Source organism: Eumetopias jubatus, unplaced genomic scaffold (assembly GCF_037043125.1).
Source record: "Eumetopias jubatus isolate StellerSeaLion01/CBP00866 unplaced genomic scaffold, mEumJub1_p1.0 scaffold_8, whole genome shotgun sequence".
NCBI classification, from domain to species: Eukaryota; Metazoa; Chordata; class Mammalia; order Carnivora; family Otariidae; genus Eumetopias; species Eumetopias jubatus.
Genome location: NW_028274814.1, coordinates 107,216,093 through 107,231,822, shown reverse-complemented (window position 1 = coordinate 107,231,822; position 15,730 = coordinate 107,216,093). Strand labels below are relative to the sequence as shown.

General features: G+C 34.2%; 1 non-coding gene across 1 annotated transcript; it reads right to left on the bottom strand.

Annotated features, from left to right (window-relative positions):
- Positions 1-12,328: 12,328 nt before the first annotated feature.
- On the bottom strand, positions 12,329-12,435 carry LOC114211081 (U6 spliceosomal RNA). Its single transcript, XR_003609652.1, has one exon. It is a non-coding gene; the product is annotated as a U6 spliceosomal RNA (small nuclear RNA).
- Positions 12,436-15,730: the final 3,295 nt, after the last annotated feature.

Here is a 15,730-nt window from a genome sequence, read left to right as displayed (position 1 = left end):
GTTTATTATTTTGATATGTAAACATCCTAGGACTTTCACAGAACAAATCACATACTCAGGTATTCATGACCACTCTTACAACCAAATGCCCTCTAAAACAGATTGTATATTTTAGACATGTGTTCCATTAACATAATTCCTTGTTTTCTCAGTGGAAAAGAGGCCAGTGTGCTTGTAAATACCACCTTACATTGCTTCAGCAAAACATGTGGACAATAGTTTCTTTATTGTACCTTCAAATTTTCTCATCTTTCCAGAAGAACAAGAATGAAAGCTAGGACTGAAGAACATTGAAGAAACAAATAGTACAGAGAGGAAATAAAAATAACTTTTGAGCAAGACATTTGTTTAAGCAAAAATAAAGGTGATTAATCTGTCTTACATGAAGGAACTAGACCTGCAACAATGCTTGCTTTCACCTAGGTCTCCTAGCCCAGATTGAAACACATAATAAATAAGAAAAAAAAAGAGGGTCTTTAAAATTCTGCTGCAGTGTCCATTTCTAATTATCAATAATGAAATAAATTTTCTCTTTGTTACCAGATATATGAATCATATTATGTCATAAATGAAATGGAAAATACTACACAATAGCGTTATTCTCTTCTTTTACCTCCTAAACACATACCCATACACAAAAACATATCACCCAGGAAAAGAAAAGAAGCTTGCTCTGTCCTTTCCTAAATTAAGTTGTTTGTTTGTTTTTTCAAAAGTAAATTGGCCCATTAATTCATCTCTGGAATGTTAAATTTAAAATATTGCACTCCTCAGGGCACCTGGGTGGCTCAGTTGGTTAAGCCACTGCCTTCGGCTCTGGTCATGATCCTGGAGTCCCGGGATCGAGTCCCACATCAGACTCCCTGATCCGTGGGGAGTCTGCTTCTCCCTCTGACCCTCCCCTCTCTCATGCTCTCTCTCTCTCTTTCTCTCTCTCTCTCATTCTCTTTCTCTTAAATAAATAAAATCTTAAAAAAAATAAAATATTGTAATCCTTTTTGGGCAAGTAGTCTCCTTTAGAAATTCTTTAAAGAATACATTAAGACTACTCAAGTCTACTTTTATTTCCACTAAGTTGGAATGGCTTTATTTCCCCTGGTACACTCCCACCTGTAGCAGATACTGTTAAACTGTCCCCTGTCCCCCCAGGATCCATTCTTACCGTTCTCCTTTTAGGAGTGAACTCTCCCCTTACTCTTCCCTTCCCACACTCCCAGCCTCTCTTGCAGTCAGGTGTGTCTTTGTAACTAAGTTCTATAAACAGAAGTTATTTGTACAATTTCTTGTTCATTTTCAACTTAAAGACAAGTCATGTGTCGTGACTCCACTTTTTCCTCTTCTGACCAGAGAACCACAAATGCAAATGCAACCTTGATGCAGAAATGAAAGTAATTTTTTGTGCAGAGCTGGCTAGCCCAGAAGCAAGAGCCTGCCTGCCTACATTTAGATTCTAAAGTGAAGGAGACACACACTTCTGGTTTATTTACACCACTGTATTTTGGGGCCTCTCTCTTATGGTAGATGCCTCTATATCCCAACTTTTAACACACAAAAGTATAAGCTTAGAATAATAGTGTTCTTGAGCACTGAGGTACTGATGTATAAAACTGGTGTGTGAACAGAGAAAAGATTTTTTAAAAGAGGAGTGCAAAAACAAAACCATCATTTACTTTTTTGCCCCCAGAAATCTTCTCAGCAGCTTATAAATTAGTTCCTATTTTATGAGCAATGTTGTATAGTGGAAGTCAACTGTACTTCCTAAAAATATTTATGTGTATAAATTTCATATATATATAAAGTAAACCATGCTTAAAATAATTATATTTATATATATGCAAATGTATGTGTAGTGCTTTTGAGAGGAATAAGCAAGATACACTGTATCATGTCTAAGAGTACAGTGTATACATACTGAGCTTTGATCTGAGATTTTTCATAGCATTTGATAGCCATTCCTTTGTGCTTTGCTCCGTCATTGTAGATCCATTAGCCTTCCTATCAGTGGTCCTCAAAGTGTAGTTCCCAAACCAACAGCAGCAGCAGTAGCACCTGGGCACTTGTTAAAAATTCAACACAGATGTATTGAATCAGAAATACCCAGTAGGGCCCATAGATCTGTAGCTCAAAAATCCCTCCAGATGATTCCAGTTCATGATAAAGCTTGAGGGAAAAAACGGCTCTTTATCAACAAGCGGGTTGGTAAAGTAGAATCAGCAGTCTGTAGAAGAAATTTGTTGAAATTATATTGATTTAAAAACAATGATCTCAAAAAAACATTAAAAAATTAAAAAGAAATAAAAACAGTGGGCGTGCTGGGTGGCTCAGACGTTAAGCGTCTACCTTCAGCTCAGGTCATGATCCCAGAGTCCTGGGATCCAGCCCCACATCAGGCTCCCTGCTCCGTGGGAAGCCTGTTTCTCCCTCTCCCACTCCCCCTGCTTGTGTTCCCTTTCTCACTGTGTCTCTCTCTGTCAAATAAATAAATAAGATCTTAAAAAAAAAGAAATAACAATGATTTCAATGTATGTTTTTAAAATATCCTAACCTAGTTATTTTGCCTTCTGACATTCAATTAATCTTAATTCTATAAGGATTATAAATATTTTAATATTATGAAACCTTGCAGATAGAAAAATACCACTTATTTTTTTCAGGTAAGAATAGGCATCACTACTCAAATGTGATTATTATTTCAGTCATGTATTATGTCAAAGATTTCTTTTTTATATGTAAAGAGTATTCTTAAAATTCCATTAATCTCTACCATACTTTAGAAAATACATCGATAAATATGAAAGTGTGTCTCCATACTTTCATATTTGTGACTGCCCTTGCATTGTTATATAATATTCAGAAATAATTATAAAATATTTATTATTTTACCTTACACACATATTCATATTTATTAGCTAATTGAGAGTCCTGTTACATTAGCACTGTCTTCACATAAGAGTAAACAGAAAGTTTCAAGAAATTATGAGATTTATCAAAAATTACACAGCTAGCAAGTGGGACATCCTGTATTAAAAAAAGAAATTTTGAATCTAAATATAATCACTGCATTTGCAAGAAAATAAAAATAATAAATAAGATACAAGTCCTGCCTCAAAATTTATATTGTCCCTGTAAGTAGTGTTGCAAAGCAGATTATTCAATAGGAAAGAACAGCTGGACATTGGTGTGATCGCTTCTAGGAGCTGCAAATCAGGTGAATGGTCTTGGGTAATTAACTTCAGTGAATATGTGCTTCAGGGGGAGAGAAGAGGATTCTGGGGATAACTACAGAAAGTGAGAGAGAACTTAGCTTAGCCAATCTGTTTATGTGACATGGTTGGGATATTTATTTGTCATTCGCTGAGAGAGATCAATAAATACTCGTTTTTCCATTACATTGACTGACAGGAAGGCATGTCTTTGGATACAACACCGTTTCAAGATGGATGTTCAGGAACGAGCAAACTTGTCTATCTTTTCCTGTGTAACTTGATATTAAATAAAAATAAAATAAAAAATATAAATATATGGCAGAATGCTAAACTATGAAAATTTAGGAAATAAAATGGCATTTTAAAGGAATATCATTTTTGCTGCTACCCTCAGAACTTCTGCAAAAGTACATTCTCTCCTTCCTCCCGGGGAACCCTGGTGGACACAGGTAAGAGGTACATGGCTAGAGTTCTATAATAGGACTTAAAACATCTGAAGAGTTTCTATAAGATTATTTAAAATATTTTTTCAGTAGGAAAGTGAAATTCCTGTAACCACAATTGGAATCAACTTCCAAATGCACCTACACATTCAAAAATTAGAATAAAAATGCTATTTAACTTGAAAGATGAGATTATGGTTTGTTTCCATCAAATTATCCAGTGTGACCTTTCCTCATTCCCTGCAAGTGCAATGCAGTTAGTCTGAGGGAGCATGTCTCCTCCAATGTCCTACTGTATTTGTACATGTAACCTTCACTACCCAGCCTTCAGTTTAGTGGTAAATTGTTCATCTTATTTTGTAGGTTACCCTTCCCTTGGCTCATTCATATTCAGAATTGACTTTGCACATTTTTATTTCTGTCCCCTTTTTATGAATACGTTGTTGCTAATGAATCCCATAGTGACCCAGTTGAATCAAGTCTGCTACCTGCTCATGCCACCACTGTAATAACTGTCAAAAACTACGTTTCTTTCTTTTACCTGGGAGTTGTGTAGCCAAGGAAAGAAGAAATAGGTATTAGTTTTCTACTGTCTTAGCCATTAATTATAAAAGTAGCATTCCAACTGAAGATGAACAAATCTGATCTCTTCATCTGTGTATAGAAAAGTGAAAAATGTTAAAAGAGCTGGTATCAACATTTTTTATGAGGCTTTTCTTCATCCCTCCAAATAGCTTAAAAATATTTGAATGGGGAGTTTGGATCCCCATAATGATGGTTTATAAAGAGATTGCTAAACAATGTTAAAGTACTCTTTATAAAAAGTTAAGAATTTTGGTGCTGGCTAAAGCAACAAGAGGGAAGGAGAAAAAAAAGAGGTTAGCAAGATACGGTGGGAGAAACTGGAGCCGATGCAGATTATAGGCTAGTGAGAAATTCATTATAAAGTGGCCAAAAGGTGGGTTAAATCCAAAAAGTTAATACAAACTATTAATTTATCCTATTCTGGTACAACATAAACTCCTTTTGTTTTAATTTTGTTTTAATTTTTTATTGTTATGTTAATCACCATATATTACATCATTAGTTTTTGATGCAGTGTTCCATGATTCATTGTTTGTTCATAACACCCAGTGCTCCATGCAGAACGTGCCCTCCTCAATACCCATCACCAGGCTAACCCATCCCCCCACCCCCCTCCCCTCTAGAACCCTCAGTTTGTTTTTCAGAGTCCATCATCTCTCATGGTTCGTCTCCCCCTCTGACATACTCCCCTTTTCTTCCTCTCCTGTTATCTTCTTTTTCTTTTTTCTTAAAATATGTTGCGTTATTTGTTTTAGAAGTACAGATCTGTATTTCAGATTTGTTTTAATTTTTAATGGAGCATGCCAAACAAAATTTTGTGTTAATGATTTGGGGAAAATCAAAGAAAAGGGTTTATATTTCAGTGATTCTCAACATGTGTGCCTGAAACAAACATCAGCATCACCTGGGAACTTGTTAGAAATGCAAATTATTAGATCCTAATCAGAACCCCCTGAATCAGAAGCTCTATCAATAGAGTTTAGCCGTTTATTAAAAAAAAAACACTTCAGGTGATTCTAATGCAAGCTAAAGTGTGAGAACTATTGTGTTATTACACATATAGGTTTATGCACAGCAGAATGAAAGCAACAGTTATAGGAGATGAGATGCTGCAGAGATTAAGAAATCTGAGTACGAATTTGGTGTTAAATTGATTAGAATACACATAAGTGAAATAAGAATTTTCTGGTTTGTGGAAAAGACAGGGTATATCCTATGTAGTACTTTTAAATCTTTATTTAATTTTAAGTGGGTGGTATTAGCTTATACTTGGCTTATAATTTTAAATATGAAATTATGGATATTCAATGCTAACTTTCACTGTGTATACTATACTGGTGGGAAACTTTTAATAGCACTAGGATTTTGTCAATAAGCTGTTTCACATGTCTTAGTTTATCTATTTTTTTAATTGAAGTATAATTAACATACAATGTTATATAAGTTTCACGTGTACAATGTAATAATTCAACAATTTTATACAATATTCCCTGCTTACCACCTTAAGTGTTGTCACCGTCTGTCACTACACAACATTGTACCAATATTATTGACTATATTTCCTATGCTGACTACTTTTCATTTCTGTGATTTATTTATTTTATACATGGAAGTTTGTACCTCTTAATACTTTTCAACTATTTCACCCATCCCCCTATCAACCTCCCCTCTGGCAACAACCAGTTCTCTGGACTTAGGAGTCTGTTTTTTTGTTGTTTTTTTTTAAGATGCCATATATAAGTGAAATCATATGATCTTTGTCTTCTCTACCTGATTCTTTTCACTTACCTTTGCACCCTCTAGGTCCATCCATGTTGTCTCAAATGGCAAGAGTTAATCCATTTTTATAGCTCAGTAATATGCACATGTGCATGCGTGTGTGTTTCCCTATGCTGACTACTTTTATACTAATTTTGTGTGTATATATATATATGCATACATAAACACACCACCTTTTTATTAATCTATCAGTAGACGCGCGTTACTTCCACATCTTGCCTGTTTTTAATAAAGCTGCAATAAACAGATGGGTATGTTATCTCTTTTTTAATTTTTGTTTTGTTTTCTTTGGGCAAATATCTAATAGTGGAATTACTGGATCATATTGTATTTCTATTTTTAATTTTTTGAGGAACCTCCATATGGTTTTCCAAGTTGGCTATACCAATTTGCATCCCCACCAACAGTGTATGAATCCCTTTCTCCACATGTTCCCCAACACTTATTTCTTGTGTTTTTGATACAAGGCATTCTGACTGATGTGAGGTGACACCTCTTTGTGGTTTTGATTCTCATTTCCCTGATAATTATTGATGTTGAACACCTTTTCATTCTGTTGGCCATCTGTATCTCTTTTGTGATTAAAAAATGTCTATTCAGATTCTCTGCCCATTTTTTAATCAGATTCTTCTTTTGGTGTTGAGTTACAGAAGTTCTTATATATTTTGAATGTTAACCCCTTATGAGATATATCATTTACAAATATCTTCTCCCATTCATTAGGTTACCTTTTTGTTTTGGTGATGGTTTCCTTTGATGTGAAATGCTCTTTATTTTGGTGTAGTCCCAATAGTTTATTTTTTTGTTTTTCTTGCCTGAGGAGAAGTATCTAAAGAAGTGTTGCTAAGGCCTATGTCAAAGTTTTCTTCTAGGAGTTTTATGGCTTCAGGTCTCAAGTTTAAGTCTAAACCATTTTCAGGTTTTTTGTGTGTTTATGGTGTAAGAAAGTGGTCCAGTTTCATTCGTTTGCATATAGCTGTCCAGTTTTCCCAGTACTATAACTGAAAGGTTATCTTTTTACCCATTGTATATTTTTGCTTTCTCTGTAATAGATTAATTGGCCATATAAGCACAGGTTCACTTCTGAGCTCTCTGTCCTGTTCCATTGATCTATATGTCTATTTTTGTGCCAGTATCCTGTTTTGATTACAATGGCTTTGTAGTATATCCTGAAAGCTAGGATTGTCATATGTCCAGCTTTGAATCCCAAGATTGCTTTGTGGTCTTTTGTGGTTCCATATGAATTTTAGAATTATTTGTTCTAGTTCTGTGAAAAATGCTATTGGTATTGATAGGAATTGCATTGACTTTAGAGTGTTTTGAGTAGTATGAACATTTTAGTAATATTCCAATCCATGAGCATGGCTTAGCTTTCCATTTGTTTTGTCTTTAATTCCTTTCATCAGTGTTTTATAGTTTTCAGAGAAAAGGTCTTTCAGCTCCCTAGTTAAATCCATTCCTAGGTATTTTATTCATTTTGGAACAATTGTAAATGGGACTCTTCTTATTTCTCTTCTACTTCAGTACTCAAGTATAGAAACAATATATAAAGATTTCTGTATATTTTGTATCCTGCAACTTTACTGAACTCATTTATCAATTCTAATAGTTTTTTGGTGGAGTCTTTAGGATTTTCTACACATAGTATCATGTTGTCTGCAAATAGTGATACTTCTACTTCTTTTTTGCCAATTCTATTGACTATTGACTTTCTTGCCTGATTGCTATGGCTGGGACTTACAGTACTATGTTAAATAAAACTGGTGATAATGGGCGTCTTTGTCTTGTTTTTGATCTTAGAGGAAAAATTCTGTTTTTCACCATGTAATATGATATTAACTGTGGGTTTTTCATAAATGACCTTTATTATGTTGAGGCATATTCCCTCTCGACCCACCTGGAGAATTTTTATCATGAATGAATGTTGTATTTTATCAAATGCTTTTTCTGCATCAACTGAGATGATCATACAGTATTTATCTTTGTTAACATGATCTATCACATTGATTAATTTGCAAATATTGAACCGCTCTTGTGCCCTTCAAATAAATCCCATTTGATTGTGGTGAATAGTTTTTTTAAATGTATTGTTGAATTTTGTGTGCTAGTATTTTGAGGATTTCTGCATCCATGTTAATGAGAGATATTGGCCTGTCGTCTTTTTTTGTAATGTCTTTGGTTTTGGTATCATAGTAATGCTGCCTTCATAGAATGAATTTGGAAGTTTTCCTTCCTCTTTTATTATTATTATTATTATTATTATTATTGGAATAGTTTGAGGATAGTGGGTATTAACTCTTCAAATATTTGGTAGAATTCACCTGTGAAGCCCTCTGGTCCTGGACTTTGGGACTTTTATTATTACTGACTGAATATCATTACTAGTAATTGGTCTGTTCAAAGTTTCTATTTCTGATTCAGTTATAGAAGATGATGTTTTGGGGTGCCTGGGTGGCTTAGTCAGTTAAGTGTCTGCCTTCAGCTCAGGTCATGATCCTATGGTCCTGGGATTGAGCCGCATGTTGGGCTCTATGCTCATTGGGGAGCCTGTTCTCCCTCTCCCCCCTGCTGGTGCTCTCACACTCTTTCTCTCAAAATCTTAAGAAAATTATGTTTCTAGGAATTTATCCATTTCTTCTAGGTTTTTCCATTTGTTGGTGTATAATTTTTTATAATCTCCTATGATCCTTTGCATTTCTGTGGTATTGGTAGTTATTTCTCCTTCATTGCTGATTTTATTGATTTATTTTTCTTGTGTAAGTGGGTAAATGTGTATCAATTTTATCTCTTCAGGGAATTAACCTTTGGTTTTTATTGATCTTTTTTTGTTTTGTTTTCTGTGACCAATATATATATATATATATACATATATATATATATATATTTGTCTCTTATTTATGGTCTAATCTTCATTATTCCCTTCCTAGCTTTGGATTTTGTTGTTTTTCTAGCTCCTTTAGGTGTAAAGTGTAGTTATTTGAGATTTTTCTTCTTGAGGTAGACCTATATCACTATAAACTTCCCTGTTAGAAATGCTTTTGCTATGTCCAAGGATTTTGGACTATTTTCCTTTTCATTTGTCTCCATGTATTATTTTTTTTTAATTTCCTCTTTAATTTTAGTTGACCCGTTCATTCAGTAGCGTGTTGTTTAGCCTCCATGTGTGTTTTTCCAGATTTTTTTTCATGTAATCCTAATTTCATTCCACTGTGGTTGGAAAAGATAATTGTTATGATTGCAATTCTATTTATTGAGACTTCTTGTGGCCTCTATGTGATCTGTCCTGGAGACTGTGGCATGTGCACTTAAATAGTGTGTATTCTGCTGTATTTGGATGGAATGTTCTCTGTTAGGTTTTTCTGGTCTAATGTGTCATTAAAATCTGTTGTTTCCTTGCTGATTTTTTTTTCCCTGTCTGGATGATCTGTCCATTCTTGTAAATGGGGTGTTAATGTCTGCTACTATTGTATTACCATTAAGTTCTCCCTTTATGTCTGTTAATACTTGCTGTATGTGTTTAGGTGCTCCTGTGTTGATTGCATGGATATTTACAATGATATATTCTTGTTGGATTGATCCCTTCATCACAATATAGTGCCCTCCTTTGTCTCTTGCTAGTCTTTGTTTTAAAGTCTATTTTGTCTGCTAGAAGTATTGCAACTCCATTTTTCTTTTCTTCCATTTGCATAGGTTTTTCCAGCCTTTCACTTGTAGTCTATATAGGTCTTTAAGTCTGAGGTGAGCCTCTTGTAGGCAGCATATAGATGGGTCTTTTGTGAATATGTGTACATGTGCCCGTGTTTTAATCCCTTCAATCACCCTATGGCTTTTGATTGGGGCATTTACTCCACTTCCATTTAAAGTAATTATAGCTATGTACTTATTACCATTTTGTTACTTGTTTCCTGGTTGTTTTTGTAGTTCTGTTCCTTTTTTTTTTTTTCTTGCTCTCTTCCCTTGGTGGCTTTCTTTAGTGTTATTCTTTGATTCCTTTCTCTTAATTTTTTGTGTACCTATTACAGGTTTTTGATTTGTGGTTACTACTGGGTTCATATATACATCAGTGTATTAAGTTGATGGTTGCTTAGGTTCAGACATGTAAAAACACAATTTTTATTCCTCCTCCACATTTTATGTATGTAATGTCATATTCTACATCTGTTTGTTTTGTGTATGCCTTGACTGATTTTTGTAGATATAATTGATTTTTCTACTTTTGTGTGTTAATCTCCATACTGGCTTTTAAGTGACTAATCTACTGCCTTTATTATATGTTTGCTTTTATCTGTGAAATTTTTTCTTTGCATCATTCTAAATAGGTCCTTTTCTTTCCACACAAATTCCCTTTAACATTTCTTGTAATGTTATTACAAGATTAGTGGTAATAAACTTCTTTAATTTTTGTTTGTCTGGAGAACTCTGTCTTTCCTATTCTGAAAGATAACCTTACTGTGTATTCTAGGTTGTAGGTGTTTTTGTTTTGTTTTGGTGGTGGTGACGGTGGTGGTGGTTTTCCTATCAGCACTTTGAATATATCCTGTCACTCTCTTCTGGACTGCAAAGTTTCTGCTGAAAAATACACTGACAGCCTTATTGAGTTTCCCTTATGTGTAAGAGTTCTTTTTCTCTTGCTGCTTTTAATATTTTCTTTATCCCTACTTTTTGGCATTTCAATTACTATGTGTCTTGGTGTGGACCTCCTTGGCTTCAAATTGTTAGGGGCTCTCTCTGCTTCTTGTCCTGGATATTTGTTTCCTTCCCCAGGTTAAGGAAGTTTTCAGCTATTTCTTAAATAAGTTTTCTGCCGCCTCCTATTTCTCTTCTCCCACTGGGATCCCTATAATGCAAATATTATTATACTTGATAATGTCATGGAGTTTCCTTAACCTATTATCATTTTTTACTATAATTTTGTTTTTCAACTTGGTGGTTTTCCATTACCTTGTCTTCCAGTTTGCTGACCATTCTTCTGCATCCTCTAAGCTGCTGTTGATTCCCTCTAGGATATTTTTATTTCCGTTATTCTTCATCTCTAACTGGTTATTATATGTATTTATATATGTAATATATATTATATATTAATATATTATATATATTCAATAATTACATAATGACTTTATAATAATTATATATATATAAATCTCTTGAAGTCTTCAATGAGTTTACTTACTCTTAAGTCCAGTGGGTCTCTTTAGGACTGCTACTTTGAATTCTTTTTCAGGTATATTGTTTATCTCTGTTTTGTTTAGCCCTGATTTTTGTCCTGTTCTTTCATTTGGGGCATATTCCTCTATTTTCTTATTTTGTCTAACCATTTGTTTCTATGTATTAGGTAGGGCAGCCATGTCTCCTGTTCTTGAAAGTAGTGGCCTTATATGAAAGAGGTCTTGTGGTGTCTTTTAGCATAGAATCAGGCACTTCAGGGATGTCTCCTGTATGGACTCCATGCACCCTACTATTGTGGTTGAGTCATAATTGCTGGCTTTGATAACTCACTTTGCCTGCTGTGGGCATACTGGGAAGGGCTTGGTCCCTGAGCTGATGAGAGACCTTTTTGAGGCCACCTTGGGCTACTTGATGGACAGGGCCAGCAGTCAGCCTACCTACCTGCAATTGACCTCTTTGCCATAGTTATGGGCACCAAAGGGCAGAAGATTCTGTATGGCCAACTGAGAGACTAGCCTGCTAGAACTGCAGGCACACTGATGTGAGGGGTTATCTTCCCCCACCCTTTGGAGTGGCACTGGTCTCAGCCAGGGCTAACTGCAAGTTGTGGAGGGCAGGAACTGCTTTGGAGGGATGCTTAGCCAGGTAGGCAGGTTAGATGGGGCAGGTTCGTAGGAGAATGTGGGGTGGGGCATATGTTGCTATCAAGATAGATGGAGAGTGGTGGTTCTGGCACTCACAAGCATCTGGCTGTCTTGGGGAGGGAAAGAGAAATGCACCCACCTGGTCTTTTAAAATATAGTGTGTTCTCCTTTTAATATTTCATCCTTTTGTGTATAAGTATGGAACTAAATTATTTCTATTAAAATACACTCTTCTCTGATGCTGTTAGAATGAAAAATGATTAATTTAGAAAAGATTAAAATAAGGGATAAGGGATTCATGATCAAATTTTTTAATCTTAAATGTGCATTTTTAAATTTTATCAATTGTTTCTTAAAGGTCAAAGCTTGTTTTCATTTTTTTATAGTCTGTCATCTTTGTAATCAAAAAAATTGTCATCTTTGTCGTGTAAACTATACCCATAATGCACACTTTAATTTCTTCACGGTAGAACTTATAAAATGACTTGCACAAAGAATTACATTTTCTTTAATAGGACATTTCATAAATTTGCATGTCAACCTTGTACAGGGGCCATCCTATTCTTTGAATTGTTCCAGTTTTAGTCTATATGATGCTGCTGAAGAGAGCACATATGGAATTATTTAAATATTTTATTTTTTTCAAACTTTTACTGTTACCTCACCCACGTTTAATCAGATAGCGTTTTTTACATTAGCTCATTTTTTAATTAAACCTTTCCAAAACATTCACTTTAGTTACCATAGAAATAACACATTTTCTTTTTTTTTTTTTTTTTTGTGGCAGCGGTGGGATACGAACCCGAAATAACACATTTTCTTTTCAGCTTAAGTAGTACTTGATTACATTATGTAATTAAAATAACAAGTTCAACTAATATAAGAGTTTGGAGAACGCACACAACAGTCTCTTAATGACATTTAAGTCAACTTAGAGGCAGCAAAATTTGTGGATAGGTTAGTAGACCACTTCTACGGGTCTGCTCAAGGCTCTGAAGGAACAACAGTTTATCAGAAAGAACATGAAGAGGGTTAAGTAGTGAGTCAGGAAAATGAAATAAAGGTGGTTATTTATTGAGATTTCCATTTGAAATTTTGATATTTATATTTTAGTAGCCTTTTTGAGTAAAGATCATTGCTTTTATATTTTGATAATTTAGATGACACTAGTTTTAAATACATGTATTTTACTTAATTCTGAAACAGATTCCTTTGAAGTCATACTGAGTTTTTCTTCTTATATGGAGAAATATTTGTTGGAATGGATTGACAACTGAGAGATTTGTGCTCTGCGTGAGGCTTGCTAGTGTTTAAAATGTGCTGCAAGACCTGTCACACAATCTTCTGACCAGATAGGAAGCGGGTAGGATCAATATTTTATTTGTGCTTATTTCACAAGTGCCTATTCCAAAGAGAACCAGTGTATGAACTGAATAATTGTGGAATAAGCAAAAAAATAATTAGAAATCGTATGATATGTTTCTTATTTTTTCTTCTAATTTCTTCCCTTTTTTCCCTACATATCCTCTTATCCTAAATGTAATATTCTTTTCTTTAAATTTCAATCACACTTCAGTCATTCTACTTTATTCTGCTCTGAAAAGAAATAGTACACGTTGGCTTGTGGAATAAGAATAGTAAAAAGGACATTTTCTATGAACATAAATTTATAATACATCCTACATATGTCATGCCTTTCTTCATGGTCCATAATCTAGTAAGCAATTGTTCTTTAGAAACATTTTTTTTGGGGGGCGGGGTGGGAAGCATTCTATAAGGTAACTCTCAATATTTATAAACTCAGAAGTGGATTATGAGTAATATAAATGCATATTTAATTATTTTTATCTTACTTTAGATTGGGGATCCAAAAGCAACTTATAAAAGATATTAAATATTAATTTATAAGAGATACCAAAATATCTGGCTTCTAAATCCTAGAAACACCTTTCTTATCCTTATCTTCTGGAAAGTGATGAGATTCATACAAAGATATCTGCCAAATAAATCTGATATTCAAATATTCACCTTGAAACATCACTGAAATCTTTGCAAATAGTTCTAAATTAAAGCACTATCATGTTGTAGTTTTCATCTTCATCTCTCTGCCCCCTTCATATGTTTATAAAATTTATAAAGGACTGTGGACATGTGGCATCTATTTCCATATTATAAACTATAATCTCTTAAAAATCTGTTTTCTCTTCTTAATCTTAAAATTCAGCTGTATACAATTTGAATAATATACATATTTTATAAAAATAGGGGTAATTGAAATATCTTTGGGAATTATTTTGAGAATAACTGAAAATTATTCAAATAAAGGACCACACCAACAGAAATATGGATGCATATGTAACCTAGTGTTCTAGCACTAGCAAAGCCCTGACTAAAGGTCTTCTTAACATACATATGCTCTAGAAGACAACAGCCCAAGTTGGGGGGGAATTAAAGATTCCAACTTTCTACTGGAAAGATGCAACATTGATACTGCTTGGATATTTCTTCTGCCTCTACACTTATGTTCCTCTAATTCATTCTCTTCATAGCTCAGGAGTCAAGGCTCGTTATGTAAATTGCAGAGGTATGCAAGATGAAAATATGGGCACCTTATTAAAAGAGCAGGAAAAAAATGCAGTTCAGAGGTACAAGAGATGTGAAGTTTTTCCTTCAAACATATGTAATTTGTAAAACATAATAGAGGTAATAGGAGTACATGAGTAACAACCTAAACATATCAAAGGTCAGGGTGGCAATTTGTAGGTTTATCTACTACACTGTCTACCTCCTATCTTGGAGTCTGCTGGGCTTCTTTATATTCCACTCTCTCCCTTTGGTTAGTATCAACTTATCCTCCACATTGCACTTTAAAAGTTCCTTAGGGTACTTCTTATGCAATTATCCTTTATTTTTTATTTAGACTGATTATAATCAGTAACTACTTATATAATTTAATACCCTAATCCTCACTGGATTGTAATCTTCATGAAGGTAGTACAGTGTTTTGTTCTTTGCGCCCTCTCAGAGTCTGGTCTCATGCCTGTTACCTATTTTTGTTATAGCTGTGCATAATGCGTGTTGAATCAATACTTGAATGAATGAGTGAAGGATTGGAGGCCCTAATATACTTGGTTAAAGAGTATTATTCTTCATGATGCTGCCAATTAAGGGAGCAAACAACTACCTCTACAACTTTTGTATAGCTTCACTTCCACTGTTGAGGCCAGAATTTGACAACATGGAATGAAGAGTTTAAAAAAGTCTGTTCTGAGATTGCTTGTTTTCAACTTGATGATGTAGGAATTAGAACTGAAGAGATTCCTTTATGCACCTGTCAATTTTATTTATTTATTTATTGCCTAAACAGAAATGTTGATTAGTAGTAGGTCTCCTGTCTCTAAAAGACAAAGACCAAATGACTGACATTAGGTTAATGAAGGCACGGAGAAGAGAGTAATGTCATGACCGTGTATCAGTTATTAAGTAGGTAAAGGTATATCATTAGTGAATTCTGTAATCATTGCTCCGGAGAAGACACAGAATTCGCAGTTGACCTTATAAGCCTAAGCCTAATGTCCAGGGCTGCAGTTAAGATGTGAGAAAATCAAGCAGTCAGGAGAAATGTTGGAGATGTAAAATGAAATCGGGAAGTTTATGAAAAATGACTATAATTTATTGAATAAGAAGTTATGGGTACAGAATTCCCCTTTGCTTATAAAAGTAAGTAGAAGTCAGAAAATATTATTTGGTTGCTACCAAATTTTATAAAACATTATTACAAATAAATATACAGCCTTATATAAAATATTACCAGTATTTTGTATAACCACTAGATTGTTGCAAAAGCTTCTGATAAATACTACATATTTTCAAATCCTGCAGTTATCACACATACTACCACATTTTT